Below are 19,535 nucleotides of genomic sequence, written 5' to 3'. Positions count from 1 at the left end.
TCTAGCATCATTGCAGATGGAAATATCTGAGGCACTGATACAGGGACAGAAAACATCGGCAGAGCATATGCAGCACCTCTCCAGTATAGTTAAAAGAACAAAGATAGCAATAAGAGACAGTAAAAATTTTATGGAGAGTATAAACTTAATTTTGGCAGAGCTTTTTCAAATTGTAACTACCCAGTTATAAGGTTGAAACTACAAACTCTACTGACATCTTGACAACCTTTGTCATTGATGCCAAAGGGGGAGTAGTGGTATGAGAAAATTCAATATCACAAGAATTATATGCTCAGGGGGAGCACACATTTTTGGTAACATTTTTTTGGACTTCACATTTTTGGACACTTTTGAAATTTCTCATGAGTGTTGCCATCAATGCCAAAGGGGGAGATTGTTGGCATATACACACTCCAATGAGACATTGTAAGTGATTGAAGGTTTTGTCATTGATGGCAATCTTACAATCCTATGGCACCGACAAGGCATTACACTGGCAAGATAGTTCACCAGCATCAATGATCAGACTCTACACCAGCACTCAGACCACCGGCACCTGCACAGAGAAAGGAAGTATACCGACACAGAGGCCGACAGGATTTTTGTTATATTATATTTTGTTTATTATTGTATAAACTTTGTAAAGCCGACTTGGCAAGTTGTAAAATGACTCTTATATATAAGAGAGATCATTGTAGACATTTTACAAGTAGAAGTGAGTGAATAAGAAAATATATAAGGCAGACCTATTGTGTGAAATATAGGTTAAAGGTTTTATGTAAAGAACAAAGCAGAAACCGGTACTAGATTTGGCATTATAGATGCTATTGTAAAGCAGTACAAAGATATGTATAATCCACATTGTAAGTCAGTGAGACTTCCCATTGAGCAGTGAGCTCTAGGCAGTTGGCCTTTCTGCATGTGTAGGCCCCTCTTGTAAGTAATATTCTCTTATTGGCCAGTAAGTGGATATTGTGGGTCACAAATCCCACCAAAGTTTTTCCCACACCGGGTTTCCTCGTTAAATCCTTGTGTTATGGTGTGCTTTTCATGTGGATGTTTTTAATTCTGTTTATTGCTTTATTTCTTGCATACCGGTACACTGTTATAATATGTTCTACATGTTTTAAGTCAAGAAATTCTATTCACCGGTTAGATACTGATTCAACCCCCCCCCCCCCCTTCTCTCAGTATCTGTGGGAATCCTAACACGCCTCCTGTTACCACCCATCTTGTCACTGTTCAAAGCCAAATTTTGAAACTTGCAGAGCAAATTAGCCGGAGAGCTTTTCGGAACTATCAAAGTTACCCAGAAAGCGTGGGAACTAATGGCATAGGTATTATAATGAGTGAGTCTCTCATTATTATAATGACTCGAAGTACTCCAATTAGTCCTTTTCATTATTATCTCGTCCATCAAGAATCTTTGGAGTGCTTCTATATCAATCATTAAAAATGATTTGCCTGACATTTTCGGGGAGTCCTTGTTCTCCCGTTCACATAATCATTTCTTCTTTGTTAACCGCCGCATTGGCAGCCCAGTCAGCAGAGCCATTGGCCTCCCGGTAAATGTGGGAAATGTAGCTTTTTTTTAAAAGTACTAATAAGATCTATAGCAGTGATGATTATATTGTTGATCGACCATGAGGGTTTTGATATCCCCTTAAGACATATTATGATATTGTTTGAGTCCCCTTCAATCCATAGGTAGGGACAGTTCCATTTTTTAGCAAGCAGGATACCTTGGAGAGATGCCATTGCTTCAGCGTTATGGTTAGTTTGGGTTCCAATAGGGACAGCAACCATTTCCTTGCAAATTCCTTTGTCATCTCTAAGAACAGCTCCACAACCTGAAGGACCCGGGTTACCTTTGCCAGCACTGTCAAAATTAACTTTGAACCAACCAAAAGGTGGGGTTTTCCATCTAGCTTCAAGTCTTTTATTAAGGTTGGAGTTAGAACTGTCAGTAATCTTCAGATTCCATGCACTTAAGATATTAGATTCCAGAGAGTTGTTCGAGAAACAAGGACCCTCAATGATCCCTATATTTTCCAGAATTGCCCATTGAATTTTCTGGAACACAATATCCTGATTGAAGGAGACATCCCTGAAGATTCGATTATTTCTTTCTTTCCATAGACCCCACAAGATGTGAGGAAGAGATAGCTGCCACAATGATCTCAAAAAGGAGTTAGTCCATTTTATATTCCAGGAGGAAAACAGATCACTGATAGTGTTAGGAAACACCCAGTCAATGCTAAAACTTTTAAGAAATCTATCCCAAACTGAGGCTGAGTAGGAACAGTGGATGGCAATGTGGTCCACAGACTCTTCTTCCTGAAGGCATAGAGCGCATCTATTAGGGAAGGCAAAGCCTCTTCTTTTTAGGTTGTCAAGGGTCAAGATTTTATTTTGGAGGATGGTCCAGAAGAAGAAATTGATTTTGGGGGTAAGACCCTTAATCCAGGCTTTTGACTAGAAAGGATTACCTGAAGGGGTGGGGGACAGGACACAATACATAGAGGAAACAGTTAAAGTACCTTTGGGATCATGTTTCCAAATCAGGGAGTCTACCTCTTTATTCAACCAGACCGCAAATAGATGGATCTTGAGCTTAGAAAGGCTTGGATGGATGCTTTCAATATTCTGCCAATTGTTACCATCCCAGTACTCAGCAACTAAGGAGCCAAAAGTTCTAATACAAGAGGGAGCATGGGGGGGCCATTCGTCGATTTCTATCAAAGGTTTATCAAAAAGCCAAGGATCCTCCCAGAATTTAACTTTCCTACCATTTCCAACTTTCTAGATCACTCCTTTGGCTAAACTTTCTTTACATTTAGAGGCATGATTCCATATGTGGGATCCATTAATACTGAAGTCCGAATTGATAAAAGAAGAAAGAGAGGAGAACTGCAGAGAGTACTTACTTCGCCAAATTTTACACCATTCGATATCCAAATGAAACATTCTCCAAACTTGCTTGGATAGGAGAGCTTCATTTAAGGTTCGAATTCTCCTCAGGCCCAGACCTCCTTTGCTCTTCGATCTACAGTTCTGGTCCCAAGCCACCAAAGACATTCTTTTCTTGTCCTCAACCCCAGACCATAGGAATCTTCTTTGAATTTTCTCGATTGCATCAGCATACTTAACTGGAATTCTGAAAAGACTAGGAGTGTAAATCGGAATGCTTTGAAGAGAAGCTTTAAGTAGTTGGAGCTTTCCAGCCTGACTTAAGAGGGCTCCTTTCCAGCCAACTAACTTTTTATGGAATTTGTCCACTAGAGAGCTCCAGAAGGAGTCAGGAGGTGTAGTGCCCATGGGGAGACCAAGGTAGGTAGCAGGAAGATCAGCAATCCTGCACTCCAAGATTCTACTGATTCTCTATTGTCTTCTCTTAGGGGTATTGAGGAAAAAAAGTTTGCTTTTTGTCAAGTTAAATAGTTGACCAGAAGCAGAGGCAAACTTACTAAGAGTACTCTTCAAGATTTTTGCTTCAGAGATACTAGATTCCCCCATGATAATAGTATCATCGACAAACTGTTGATGAGAACAAACAAGATCAGCTGAGGAAGGTTGGAGACCCTTAAAGGAGCCTTGCAAAACCATATTTTCCATAGTCCTTCCAAAACATTCTGCCATAATAATGAAGAGGATGGGGGAAATAGGATCCCCTTGCCTCAGACCTCTAGAAGCTTGGAAGAAGGGAGACGGGGAGCCATTGACAAGGATAGCAAAAGAGGCAGAGGTGATAAGTTGGGTGATGAGGTCCATAGCTCTGGAGGAGAAACCAAAAGACATAAGAACCTTCATGAGAAATGGCCAATCAACCCTATTGTAGAAATATGTTATGTTAAACAACTCGAGCAATAAAAAATTTCTTCTTGTGGTAATTTTTTTTGAGAAAGAAAAGAAATATATTATATAAGCTAACAAAAATTTAGGATGCATTCAAGAGGTGATCTAAGTAAGGAATTACTAATTTTGCATTTTAAATTTCAAAATGATTTTTTTTTAAATGAACTTCAAGAATAAATCATGTGGAGGCAAACGTCATGCTAAATAGTTGCAAATAGAGAATACATCAATGTCAAGTTGCACAAAAGAGATTCAAAGACATGATTAGTCTAAATTGATTTCAATTCAAGAAATTCAATTAGAATGTATTTATCACTTTTGTGTTTTATTTGGTTTCTTTACTTTGAAGGCAACATGACGCAATTTGGAATTATTACACTTTTGAGGAATGTTGTTCAATCTCCTCCAAAATAACTTGTAATCCTATCGTGCTCGTAAACAATTAGTGTTCCTACCCCAACTTGTTTCTTGATAGAAACAACCAATGATGCAACTCCACATGTTGTATTGAGATCTTTGATTTGGCAAACTCATTTAATAGACTTAGGAGTATTGGCATCCCTTCCACTACTATGCCCAAGCCAATAGAGGGCAAGGCCATCTAAGCAACATCTAAAACCCTCCCAAGGAAACATTTCACATCTATAATTCCCTCAATTCAATTATACCTAAAATCGTTCTCATCGATAACAAGATTAGTAGTAAGCATCCCACCTTTGAAAAAAACAATAATGGATGTCGTTTTGCTTCTAAAAAGATGGCATAACTTTGTGCGATTTGAACTCAAGACCTAGAGTTTCTTAAATACTCAAAACCTAGTGAAACAATGAAAAAATATGAACTTGCTTCTACAATTGTTATACAAGATGTATTCTAAGGGCATTTCTAAGGGCATTAAGGCAAAGGTAGACTTCATTTGTAGCATTTTTATAACAAACAAATGCAAACACAAAGTAGCAATCATTCCACTCACTACAACAAATCACTCTCCTTTGTTAATCTTCATTATTATCCCATAGTGAATTTCAATCACTCTCCTTTGTTAATCTTCACTATCATCCTGCAAAGTGAATTTCAAATACAGGAATTTTCTTATATAGCTAAACCCAATTTAGTTTTGAAAATATTGTTCTATTATTTTATATCACTTACCATCCAATATAATAATTCTAACAAATCGTGTGAAGACAATTTTATAACAAATAAAAGGTCAATAAAATATCAACTAAGTAACTCTATCATGTGAAAAAAATTCAATATTGAGAGAGTTGAGACACCTCATCCAATGACAAGTTTTTATAAACTCGTTAAGTAATCCAATGACAAGATTATTCTTCAAATGGACTTGCCCAATGTAGAGAATCCCCGTCCCCTTCATGTGAATGTAGAGAATCCCTGTCCCCTTCATGTGAAGAATTTGTTCTCTTGATTTGCTATTGTCTTTTCCTTTGGATTTATTTCTCATATATCTTTGAACTATGATTTTATGTTGTTAATAGATTTACCTTTATTTGAAGAACATATGCACCACAAGGTGTTTCATGTTTTCAAATAAGTAAAGATATGTAACAAATGTCATTGTACATCCCACCAATCAATTATATAAATGAATGTAGAATTTCTTTCAAGAAAACTAGCAATAATGGTAGTCTAATGACCCAAAACAAGCAAAATCTCAAAGTGAAGGATATTATAAGAAATATTAAATGGTCAATGTATAGCTAAGTATAAGAAAAGCAAGAGAAGTGTTAAAAACTCTAAGCATAGACAGAGATCAAAGAAAGTATTAATTAAATCCAACTCTAACCCTCCATATTGCAACTCTTAATTGGGTTTTAAATGCAACATTTGATGTCATCTAAAATAGTTAACTATCATATGCAAAGACACTATGTAAGATGAAGAGAACTTACAATTATTCCCTTAAAAAAATTCAATTACAAACTTGTGCTACTATTTGCATAGTAGTAATAGAAATGTAGAAACTATTATTATGCAAAGGCACCATGTGAGATGAAAAGATCTTACAATAATTCCCTTAAAATTTTCCAATTACAAACTTGTGCTACTATTTACATAGTAATAGTAGAGACTTGTGAAATGTTATACAACCATGAAACCTCAATTGTTCAAGTCAAAGTTGAGAGGTTCATTTAGCTTTTCAACATTATTTACCCATTGTTTCAACTTGATAGAGATGTGGGAATAATATTGTTAATATCTTTTTCAAATTGGTTTTACTTTATTTAGATGTATATGATATTTTTTTTGTCAATGTTATTTAGATGTATATGATATTTTTTTTGTCAATGTTTTTTTGATTGCTTATGAGACTGAAGTGTAAAGTATTGAGTCAAGTAAAATATAGATGTGCAATTTGATGTTCTTCCAAGCCTCCAACTTCTTTTGTTGCACTCATTGATGTTCTCGCCCTTCCACTCATGTTTTTAGGTTAATTTAGAAAATCAATGTAAGATTATAATTTAAGTAATGTATGAAATAAAAAAATTGACAAAATCTAAAGAGATTTGATTTAATGAAAAAAACTGTGTTGTAGACATCTAGATGATGCTTACTTCCAATCTTCTACAATACCAAAAACCAAAAGAAGGAAGACCCCACTGACACAGCGTCTCAAAAATAATGTAACCAACAAAAATATCATTTAAACACAAATAATAACAAAATACACCATAGACTACAGTATAAGAACATCACAAGGACTAGCTCGCTCTTTTAACAGATTCTTATACTCAATCCGGGTTTACTCCGTTTGTTCCTTTGAACTACGGAAAGTTGGAACCCAATAATCTTAAGAGGAGACACATATTTGCCATTTCCTCCTTTTTTCCTGGGAAAGAGACACCCAAAAGCATCATATATGTTTCAGAACTGTGAGAATGAAAGACGCAAAATACAGAAGTGTAACTATTACAACCCCTAATAAAATAATTTTCATTTCCAGCAATATTACAAAAATTCCTCTTTCCAACAATAAAAAATCCCAATAGCAACAGAAAAATAAATGACACGATTTGAGATTCGAAAAACCATTAAAAAAACATTATCTTCTGGAAGTTGTGGACAACTTTGCCAACAATAAAAAACCCCAATAGCAACAGGAAAATAAATGACACGATTTAAGATTCGAAAAACCATAAAAAAACATTATCTTCTGGAAGTTGCGGACAACTTTTCCCCTCAGATGTTCTTTTTGTGCGATCATATTCACAGGCTATCAAGACTCTGTGTATATCTTCATCATTGTTGAACCATAAACAAAACCCTACAACCCTGCGAAACCCCCAAGTAGAAAAACTTCACAATTAATAAACAATTAAATTGTTTCATCCCAACGTCCCACTGCAAAATTAAAGTTTTCAGCGAGATAGCGAGGGAGGAAATAGAGAATTGATTTGGCTTCAAGGGAACGAGTCACTCATGCACAGATTAGCCCGGTGACCAGTGAAAGAAGCTTAATAACAGCAAAAAAATAGACAAAGTGCTAATTACCTTCTTTTAGCAAGTTCACAACTGAGTGAGATTTGTCATTGAGGACCGATGCTACTTCAATGTGGAGTTCAGAGGGCTGATGCTCTTAAAATAGAGTGCATAGTGAGGGAAGCCCTGATTTCAAAACCCTAGATATAACCCTAACAGGTAAACCGTTCCTATAGCAACCCATTGCCTATGTTTTGATTAAACAATTAAAATTTTAATGAAAGCGGTATTGTGGCCTTTAGCCTTGTATACAGTTATATGCGATAGCCAGTTCATTGGTCTATGGTTTTAACAAATTTATCTCATAAATATGAACCAGGTCTATGGTTTTAACAGTAACAAATTTATCTCATAAATATGAATGGTTCATTTAATACTTATTGTGTAGTTATAGAAATAAATTTATCGTTTGTAATATTATGATTAAATCGTAAATTAAAATTATTAAAAAAAAGAAATGTCTTTTATAGTCTATGATGCCAGCAATTTGTATATGAGTCTGCAGATGGGTTAGAGCAATAAATTGAAATCGTTCCCTATTTTAGTGAAGCAGCTACTGCTTAACACAGCATTTGAAAATAGAAACAAATAAATTGGTGGAGCCCTCTCTCATTCTTTTCAATTTCTTTTCAATAAACAGTGCTTATTTCCAGCCCCTTTTTGGCAAAACTTATTTTAAAATTTTTAGCAACTGCTGCTCCACTTAAATAGACAAATATTCCAATTTACCCTTTCTCCTTCATTAAAAAATTTAAAAAATATTCCAATTTATCCTTTTTCCTTGATTAAAAATTTGCATGGAACCCTCTTACCACTTGTTTTTAAGCAAAAATTGTAGCAGTATGGGGACATGGGTAAGCTTTGAAAAAAATACAGCAACTATTTATGGAGAAAAATGACATGTGGCTTCACCATTTTAGGAGAAAAATGACACGTGGCTTCACCATTTTTGGAGAAAAATTATCAGAGAATTTTACTACCATTGATGGGATGCTGAATTAAATGCTTTGATTAGTTTAAATGTTGTGACTGACTAACAAAAACTGAATACTAATACTGAATTAGTGATGAACTATCTCTAATTAATAATTCGCCCAAATTTTATAGAAGACAAAATTGATAAAAATACACAACAATTTATTAACAAATACAACATACAATGTTATAACAATTATTTTTAAGCTTTCTTTAAATTTGTATTTTCTGGCTAGCAAGCTAATTACATCTTTAAATACATTTGATACATTTGGTGGAAAGAAAGTGATAAAGATTTCTTTTATATTGTCCAAGATATCGGATTACTCCCTGTGAAATTTGAATTTCAAGAGCACAAATTCTCTGGACACCCTGTATTTATATAGACTTAATTTGATGGACACCCTATATTTATATAGACTTAATTTGATGGCATCTTGAATTGTACCATTATATCAAATAAATGAGATCTTACAATTAATCCCTTACAAAAATTTTTACAAATTTCTTCGCAATTAAAAAAAGACTTGCAAATAAATATCTGATTAAAATAGCTACATACTTAGAATTGTGTAAAATGTTACACAACTAAGGCAGATTGTCTCATTGAGATTATTGTAGAACCACCTAAGTTTTAGGTAAGAGGTTTATTGACCTTTTATGTGCTGCTTTAAATCGAGTTATAGATTATTACATAAAACAAGAGCACAATCATTACATAAAACAAGAGCACCGACACACTCATTAATCTTTACTTTCTTTGTTGCTCTTTCAAGTGATGCGGAGCATCTCCCTTAATTGCTCTGCCGATGTTCTGACTAGAGTCGCTATTTTTTACTGTTTTTATTTGGCTGAGTAGTGGCCTAGTGGCTTGCCGGATAGGTGTCGCCACTGGCTGACTAACATTTTCAGGGAACTTTTTTGTTTTAATAAAGTAAAATTGGTTTTACAGAGGTACTATAGGGAGACCGAAGAAGGTGATTTCTGTAACTATTTTCTATTTTGTAATTTGTCTATGGATAAAGGAAATATTAAAACTGTTCAGAGATTCGAGTCAATATTGATGATAATATATCTATTCTGTTTAATAATATACCTATTGTCATAAGGAAATATCATCTATTCTGTTTAAACATTCGAGTATCCGAGTTTGTTATTGCATTGTTTCTTGTTCCTGGTTGATTGTCATGATTGCTCTAATTTAATCCATCTCACCTTAATTTGAGATGCATCAGTCTCTCTTAATCGATTGCTCCAAGTAATCGACCTCATCTTGATTTGAGATGCATCAGTCTCCCTTAGTTTTAATATCTATCATGTTTAGAAATTGCAGTTTTACAGTTTCCGAGTTAACTCTTGATTTTTTTCTGCTCTCAAATTTGATCTCATCTTGATTTGAGAAGCACCAATCTACCTAAATTTTATATCTATTCTGTTTACAGATTCAAGTTTTCTTAGTTTGATCTTGCATTTTTCCTGTTCCTTGTTGATTGTTATGATTGTTCTTATTTAATCATCTCATCTTGATTTGAGTTGCATCAATCCCTTAATTTTATTTCTTTTTTAAAGTATAATAAGATCTAGGAGTGATGCAAAAGGACAATAATGATAATCGGTGTACTGCTAAACCTTCAAGGGAGTAAATAAGAAAAAGGAACAAACATGCAGAGGTAAAAGATCTTTGTTCTATGAAGAGATTAAAGCAATAGAAGAAAATATAAAATGATTTACCAAAATATCCTACATGATATAAGGGAACGCCATGGTTCCATGGTTGATTCTTAATAGTTGATAATAGCAATCTCTTGAAGTTCACAATTCAGTACGACTATTCTGTATTAGGAGGTTCAGATTTTCTCGTACAAATGACAGATGATGCAGAGCATCTCTTAATTACCCTACATATGTTGTGATCAGCGTTACCTTATACATGTCCTGAACAGCGTTACCTTAATTGCTCTACCTATGTTCTGATGGGTGTTGCCTATTTTTTACTGTCTTGCTAACTATTTTTAGTGGACATGTTATTTGTTATGAAAGTGAAGTTGACTGTGCAACGGTAAAATGGTGAGGCTTCTGTACTGTTATTTTTGTTTACGTATCAAGAAATTATTAATAATAGATCATTAATAATCTATCATTTTGTTTAGAGATTCCAGATTCTGAGCTTGATCTTGTATTTTTCTGTTACCCATTGATTGCTATGATTTGATCCAGTTTAGTGTTGATCTTGTATTTTCCTGTTCACCATTGATTGCTATGATTTGCTCCAGTTTAGTTTATCTCGTCTTGGAGTCACATCATCAGTTGCATCTTTATGAAAAAAAATGTAGGATTATATTTTAAACAAAAAACTAAAAAAGGTATATTGAAAAATTCAAAGACTGAAAATAAAACACCCAAAAAGAGAGTAAAAAGACACCAGACATAACAACACTAAAAAAGGCATATTAAAAATTCAAAGACTGAAAAAAATTAAAAACTCCAAAAGAGAGAAGACACCAGACATTACATATTAAAATTGTATCGACAAATAATCACTTCAAGATAAAAATAAATACAGCAGAGGTGAACAAACAGAACAAACATTCAACTAAAATAAATTGGAACGGACATAAATGCATCCTACTGTTTCGATTTATAACAATGAAGAAAGAATACAGGTGTAATTGTTACAACCCTTTAATCGTTTCATTCTCATTACCACATGAGATCTGCAGCACAAGATGTGCCTAACATTTCTCTAATCCAGATGTGATGCAAATTCATTCCAGGGTAAAATAGACATGTGGTTAAGCTATTATTACTCTTTAGGCAAACCAACTAAGGTGAATAACGACACCCGCCTAAGTCCTTGATCTCGGTAGATCCCCCAACCACTACAATAAATTCAAATTTCAGATATTCAAACAATATACACCAAGTATTGCATCGTAAAAACGGATTAAAAGAAAAGCCCAAACCCTATCATTATGAAGCGATTGTTCGACAGATAAAAAGCACAGATAACAGAAATTCCTATTTACAACAAAATATAGCCCTAATAACAGCAGAGAACAAAAATGTCATGATTTGATATTCCAGAAACTATCAAGATCATTGACTTGGAGAAGTTATGGACAACTCAGCCCCTTAGATGTTCTTTTTGTGCGATCATTTTCGCAGCTATCAAGATTCTGTGTATATTTTCATCACTGTTGCCCATAAACAAAACACTACAGCCCAAACAACCCCCGAGAAAAAAAGCTTTACAATTAATATACGATTTGATTGTTTCATCCCAACGTCCCACTGCGAAATAGAAGTTTGCAGCAGGATAGCGAGGGAGGAAATGGAAAATTGATTTGGCTTCAAGGGAACGAGTCACTCATGCACAGATTAGCCCGGTGACCAGTGAAAGAAGCTCAAAAACGAAAAAAGCAAACAAGAAACTACTGAGATCTTCGAGGCAGATGAGAGTAAATCTTACCTGTCGGGTTCCTTCACAACCGAGAACCAGATTTCCCTTCGTGGACTAATGGTGCTTCGATGTAAAGGTTCTTAGGTCTAATGCTCTTAAAATAGGGTGCCTTGTGGACGAAGCCCTAATTTGAAAACCCTAGACCTAAACCTAATAGCAAACCATCCCCTATGGCGGCCTTTGCCCTTGTATTGGATTAAATGGTTAATGAGAATTCAATCGGTTTTTTGTTGTTGTTTTTTTGTTTTTTTTTAACTCATTATCAAATTTCACTACTTCATTTTTTTCTAAATATGAATGGTCCAAACACTATTTCCTATTCATTATATTTAGTTGATGTTCATGGGATTGACACAATAGATAATATCTTCTATTTATCAACTTAAACAAATTTGATTTATTTTGTAGCATGGTATTGTAGAGAAATCAATTTGATCTTATTGTAATGTTATAATTAAATTTTAAATTAAAATTATATAAGATTGATTAATGTAAATGAAGATAGATTGAGTAATTTGAGACAACAACAAAAAATGTGTTGAAATGATCAAGAATGATTATGACTGACTTGGAAATTGATGTGATGTTGATTTTGAATGCTTTGACTATTTAAGATGTTGTGATAGACCGCTAAAAATTAGATATCGATAATGAATTAATAATCAAATGTCTAGAATTATTAATTCCAAAACATGTAACTCCTTTTTTAAGATATTTTTGCACACTACTTAAAATAGATAGTCCAATATGCTCTTTCAAGAGTACTTCTTAACCCTCTCTTTAAATGTTATATTTCATTCCTCTTAACAATTTAGATAAGTGTTAGATTATGTAACATATGAAATCTTTTAGATGCTTGTTGTGATCCATCCAATTTAAAGAAATGACTATATAACATTAAATAATTTGAATTGCTCTTGACACTTTGCAAGTGGTAAAACATACAATCTTAGAAAGTGAAGTTAGTGTATCCCAACATAATTTGTGAATGACATCATATGTTGATGAACACCCTCTACTACTATCAATTGGAGATAATGAAGATGAAGATGAGCTCAATAAGGCTTTTTAAAGGCAAAAAAAAATATCGGCATCATGTTGGGGTTAATATCTCTCACGATAGTAGTAGGTATGTACACCATTTCGAAGGATTCCACTAGAACCATTGATTTTTACATATTTCTATTTGTAATTCTTTTGGTTTTTTATATTTTGATACTAGTTGTATGGCTCATTGAATCCTTGCATGTCTCCCATACAAGGAGAAATCTCTTGAAAATCAAGGTGTTTGTGAATGTTGTTATAGTACTCTTCATGGTAGTATTATTTTAGCAGCATATTTGACAAGCACCCCTAGACAGGTTGAAATCGTGGTGAGATTACTCTTTCTAGCAATAAATGTGTTGTTGCTTGCCTATTTATATGGCCCACGATCACTTGGATAGTGGTAATGATAGGGGCATATCTAGCCACTCTCTTTTATCATTGCTTTGAACAAATTATTTGGTTCTAGACTATGGGCCTTATAGAATGTTGGTGTTCGTGGAGGAAGGGTTTAACATAAAGCATATTGTGAGATCTATAGCTCAGTGTAACTCAAGTTTGTACATAGTGGTGGAACTATAAATTCTGAATGTAATAAAGTATATTTTTTTATAAAAGATGCAGTTAAATGTAAATTTTTATCAACCTACATTTTTTAAATAGCATATTTATAAAAACAAGCATATTACTGCATTCAAAATTTATAGTTTCATTATTGTGTAAAAACTCAAGTTACACTTATGTTTCTCACAATATGCTTCCTTGAACACGAACACTGATATAAAGCCCATAGTCTACAACCAAGGAATTTTCTCAAAGTAACAATAAAAGATAGTAGTTAGATATTCCCCTAGTGTTGCCATTATTCGAATAATTATTACAAGTATTCACTAATTTAGCCATGTAAACAATGAAAAGAGCTTTTTTCCAATGTACCATTACATTAAATGGAGATGAAATCAATAGATTAACTCCCAAAGGATGAATGTTGATTCATTTCTGGTTTTCCCTTTGTTTAAGTTGAAAATGAACTATGGAAAGATGTAAATTGAATGCAAAGTCTAGGGCTAAGGTGTGAAATTGACATAAATATACATGGACAAGTAGTTCCATATTTGATATGTAGACACAAGTATAGATATGGAAGTAGGGAGCTAAGAGGAACCTGTGTCCAAAATCTAGGCTTGAAAGTGTGAGACAAGGATGTTTTGGGCGACCTTGTCCTCAGAATGTTGAATGCTAATAATATGTTTATTTCCAAGATTAGAATGTCGTCATGAATGTTCTCCCAAAGATTCATCGAAAAGTTGTCAGACATAAATGCGTGGGGCAACCTTGTCCTCCATTTTTCACCTTTGCAAAAGATGGATCTGATTGTCTTTGTCTACTCTGCCTGATTTTGCATTTCTACTCTGTCTGATTCTGCAATTGTGTCTTCTAAACCTATCATCCACACACATAAGAAGACAAATTGTGTTGTTGATAGGGGTTTGCCTAGGTCAAACCATGGGTTTTGAATTAACCCTTTAATTAAATTGAATTGACAATGCTGAAGTAAAATGTTGAATGTTATACCGAGCGAGCTTGTTGAAGTTGATTGAAGGTTGATGATGTTGTACTCTTTAAATATGATCACAAGTGTTAATGTAATAACATGACATGACTTGACAAGACATAAATGACTCAATCATAAACTCATTCTTGCACGAAGATTGATGTAATTTGTTGCTCCATGGTGCCTAGACCTTGAAGAATACTTGAAGAATATGGGGGATGAAATGTCAGCTTGATGCTCAATGAGTGGATTAATACTTGTCATTGGAATGCTTGAGTTGTGAAAAAAAATTAGAAGAACGCTCTTATATAGTGTTTTTAAGGTATTTCACAATTTAGGCCCATTAGACACACCATAGGATTGAGAAGGGGGGTGAATCAATTCGAACCTCAAAACACTTTACTTTTGATCTATCAAACCTTAAACAATAATTGACTTATTATTACAGTTATGAAACATGAAATCATAAAGCATAACAATCACATGAACACCAAATTTACATGGAAAACCCTAAATAGGAAAAACCACGAAGAGAATCACACTCGCAATATGAATAATTGATTACAATGTTTAGGCTCAAGGCCAAGGAGCTCACTGCCCCTAAAGGACTTGCAAGACTAAGGCGCACAACCTTAGGGCAAGATACAAAGGGTTGCACAAACTGCCAAAAGAAACACGCCTTTTTTTGGCAAGTGCAAAGGATCAATGAACTGAAAAGAACAAGATCTCCTATTCATGAATTTGTCCACAAACCATTGTGTTAAGCAACCAATATCATGGCAAACACATCTAACTTTAAATATTATCTCAAAGCTCTTCACAAACAATCTTTCGCACTTCTATTATACCAAATCTAATTGTTCATCATTCATATTCACTTCACAACAATCCGCATACATCCATACTCAATGCATACACATGCACTTCTATATATACAAGATAATTCATTGAAACCCTAGTTAAGGGTCAGCCAAAGATATAATAGAAAATATTACATAAATTCGACCACTCGAACCTATAACATCCATTGTGATCCACTTCAGGAGATAAAGGGGGCCCAAACACATCTCAACACATCCTTTCCAAATGATTCCAATGAACTACACACGCTAAAACATCCTCCAAAGTTGGCATCAAATGAAACGTGTATATAAACAATAAAGCGCGCCAACCAATCGACCCAAAAACACCATCCAATGCATAAAGCTTAATGTGGTTCTACACACACCATGGTGAGACCCATATAAACATCCCACTCAACCACCAAAGCATGTTCAGGCCAAAAAGGTTTGATCCAGGTAGGATACACTACCTTAGTCAACTGGAAGCCAGACCAATTGACAACACAAAACTCAAACCACCATAACTTCAATTGCCAATCTAAACATCACTAGAAAACTGGAGTAGAACACTACATGAACCAAATGAAAATGTCCTACAAGTTGCAACATAGAAAACCACAATTCATAAAACTGCCAAGCATTTTCCAAACCAGTTCTAACAGACACCCCACTGTCAGAAACAACAACAGCTAAGTATACCATCTGAGAAATAAAGGAACTGTAAACTTAATAGAAAAACATGCACAAATCATTAACATTATATTGAACTGCACTCCATAATCTTCACTTACCAGAGTAATGCAAAGCATTCTTCCACTGGGACATTAAAAACTCTTTCCTACATAAATATTGTTTCCTGCATATTGAAACTTCCACTATACCAACCTTCTAAAACACCTCAAACTTACTCAATATCACTACCAAACCACACAACAACATTAGAACATTCATTTCTCATACCATCTGCACCAAATAGTGACATCAATGACAACACTAGATAGGTTGACATAAATGACAACACTAGACAAGTTGACATCAATGACAACACAACAACTTAAGTTTCCAACATTCTCTCCCATTGTCATTAATGGAAACATGTGTATCACCAACAACAAATAAAAATTGAACTCACAACTGATCTCTCTCCCAATCTGTATTTATCTCCCCCTTTGAAAACAAGTACAGAGGGTACTTTAGTAAAATCTACCCCCTTGTTTATAAGCTTTGATAATTGTATCACTCACTGCTCCCCCTAAGAACAACCACCAAATCAATCTAGGAGCCAAAGATGAACTTTAGAACTCCCCATGGATATATTCACCATTCGAATGAATCTAGTTTAAAGGAGGGGCAATAGCCCCCAACTTTTGTTGAAGGTACTCAAAGATGTCATTTGTCAAAGCCTTAGTACAAAGATATTTGCAATTTTTTCTTTAGTAGGTACATACTCAAATCTAACTTCTTTCTCTGCAACCTTTTCTTTTAAGAAACGATACCTGATTGCAATGTGTTTAATCCTTGAATGCATTACGGATACTTTGAAATGTTAAATGCATTTTTATTATCACACATAAGAGGAATTTTCTCATCATAATTCACATTAATATCACTAAGAGTTTGCATCATCCACATAACCTGAGTACAACAAAATGTTGCAATGTATTGTGCTTCTATAGTAGATAATGATATTGAATCTTATTTCTTACCCCAATCAGCATCAGCGTATGCTTTCAAAGTGAAATCATCATCCTTCTTATACCATAATCCATAATCTAGAATCCCTTTCAAGAATTTGAATATCCTTTTCATTTGTTGATCATGAGATTTCTTAGGATTAGCTTGATATTTGACAACCAAACAAATAGCCAATGTAATATTTGGTCTTGAAGTAGTCAAATGCAACAATCCTCCAACCATAGTCTATATTGTTTTTAATCAACATTTGGAGATCCATCATCCTTTTCTCAACTTACAACAAGTAGCCATATGGCTTACAGCCAATTTAGAATTCTCCATCCCAAATTTCTTCAACATCTCTTTGATATACTTGGTCTAAGAAATAAAAAATATATTTTTCTGACTGAGTAACTTGAATACCAAGGAAAAATGATAGCTCACCCATCGTAGACATCCCAAATTCCTTTTGCATTTCTTTTGCAAACTTTCTACATACATTATCATCTCCTCCAAATATGATATCATCAACATACACAACAACGACCAATATATTATCACCTTCAACTTTGAAATAAAGATTGTTATTTGTAGTACCTTTTCTAAAATCCTATTGCAATAAATACCTATCCAACCTTGCATACCAAACTCTAAAAGCTTGCTTGAGTCCATAAAGTGTCTTCTTGAGTCTAAAAACCATATCTAGATCTTTTGATATCTTTAATCCGTCTTGTTGTTCAATGCATATTTCTTCTTCAAGTTCTCCATTCAAGAATGTTGACTTGACATCCATCTGATATATTTTAAAGTTCTTATGAGCAACAAATGCAAGAAACATCCTTATAGCCTCAATTTTGCAATCGAAGCAAAAGTCTCCTCAAAATCTATGCCTTCAACCTCTGAATAAGCCTTGCACGCCAACCTTGCCTCATTCCTTGACCATTTAAAGTCTCAACACCCACTTAGTTCCTATCACATTTTTATCCATCAATCTAGGTACCAGTTCCCATGTTTGATCCTTCTCTATTCAATTCAGCTCCTCCTCCGTTACCTCGTTCCAAGTTTCATCCTTGCTAGCTTCTGCATATGCCTTTGGTTCCACCTGAGATAAGAAACAATAGTTTGCTTGTTCATCGATTTCTACAAGTCTTCTCTTTGTCTGAACTCCTTTATTCTTGTCTTCGATGATCTATTCCTTTGTGTGATTCTTACATACATACTTTGTTGGTATCTTAGTGTCTATTTAGGTTCTTTTTCTTCTGCACTCGTCTAATATTTCTCTTCCAAAGCAACCTCTTCTTTTGTAGCCACTAGAACAACTTATACCTTAGTCTTAGATTTAGGTACAATCTTGGTTTGGTTCCATTCTTCACTAACTCTAACATTTGCACTCTCAATAATCTTATTTGGCCTCTTGTTTTAAAACCTATATGCTTTACTCCTTCTATAATATCCCAAGAATATTCCTTCATTTGACCTTGCATCAAACTTCCCTAGATTTTTCTCATCTCTCCTTATGTAGTACTTGCTTCCAAAGATTCTGAAATACTTGATTGTAGGAGGTCTTCATTCCATAGGTCATAAGGCGTCTTTGTGTTTTTCACTCTTATCTAAACCCAGTTAAGAATGTAAACAATAATATGCACAACCTCTTTCCAATACACATCAGGCAAATTAACATCCTTCATTATATTTCTAGACATTTCAACAATAGTTTTATTCTTTATTTCAACAACTCCATTTTGTTGAGGTGTCCTAGGAACAAAACAATGTCTTCTAATATTGTACTCTTGATATAATCTATAAAATTCATTTGAGGTAAACTATCATCCTATATCAAACCTTAAATGTTTTATCTTAGCATCAACTTGATTCTCAACCATTGGGTTGAATATTTTAAACTTTTCTGAAGATTCAGATTTTTTTCTCAGAGAAGTAACCCATGTAATTCCACATTAATCATCAATAAGAAACATAAAATAACTTTCACCATTTAGTCCTCTTTTTCTTGTAGGTCCACATAGATTCGTATGCATCGACTCCAAAGGTTTTGAAACTGAATACTCCTTGTTCTTGAATCTCCTCTCTGTTTACTTTCCCAATTGGCATTCCATGCCCATAGTATCAACAAGTTTGATAATATTTGGTAAATCCCTTACAACACGAGTAGAACTAATCTTCACCATATTGTCAAAGTTAATATGTGTTGGAATACTCTGGACCACTAAGAGGTGGGGGTGGGGGGTTGAATCAATGGTCTATAAAATTCTATTGATTTAACATATAAACACTTAAAATTAATGGCATTGAGACATACACCAGTCTACAAACCATAAAATAATAGCATCGAGACATATATATAAATTCATAGAACATAAAAATCATATATGCACAACTCATGACACAAGTGTTTGAGTGGAAAACCCTAGAAGGGTAAAAAATCACTATGAAAAAGAACTTTATTAAGCCTCATTGGCCATAAATCTCACTGATAACAATCTATGCCTCGTTGGCAACACCTCATTGGTAATACACTATATGCCTTGCTGACAATAAGAGCTCTTCTCATTGAAAAGCCACAATCCTCCATTACAACAATCTTAGAAGAAATCAAAACATAATACATAGG

At 34.3% G+C, this 19,535-nt stretch overlaps 1 long non-coding RNA gene and 1 other non-coding gene across 2 annotated transcripts; both read right to left on the bottom strand.

Moving 5' to 3' along the window:
* Positions 1–6,501: 6,501 nt before the first annotated feature.
* Positions 6,502–11,974, bottom strand: LOC131063644 (uncharacterized). Its single transcript, XR_009111109.2, has 2 exons — positions 11,801–11,974; positions 6,502–11,210 (listed from the first exon to the last, which is right to left on the bottom strand). It is a non-coding gene; the product is annotated as an uncharacterized LOC131063644 (long non-coding RNA).
* On the bottom strand, positions 11,450–11,533 carry LOC131063844 (small nucleolar RNA SNORD25). The gene has a single exon (XR_009111172.2). It is a non-coding gene; the product is annotated as a small nucleolar RNA SNORD25 (small nucleolar RNA).
* Positions 11,975–19,535: the final 7,561 nt, after the last annotated feature.

Source organism: Cryptomeria japonica, chromosome 5 (assembly GCF_030272615.1).
Source record: "Cryptomeria japonica chromosome 5, Sugi_1.0, whole genome shotgun sequence".
NCBI classification, from domain to species: Eukaryota; Viridiplantae; Streptophyta; class Pinopsida; order Cupressales; family Cupressaceae; genus Cryptomeria; species Cryptomeria japonica.
Note: the sequence above shows the minus strand (reverse complement) of the source record. Positions and strands in the feature narration are given on the sequence as shown.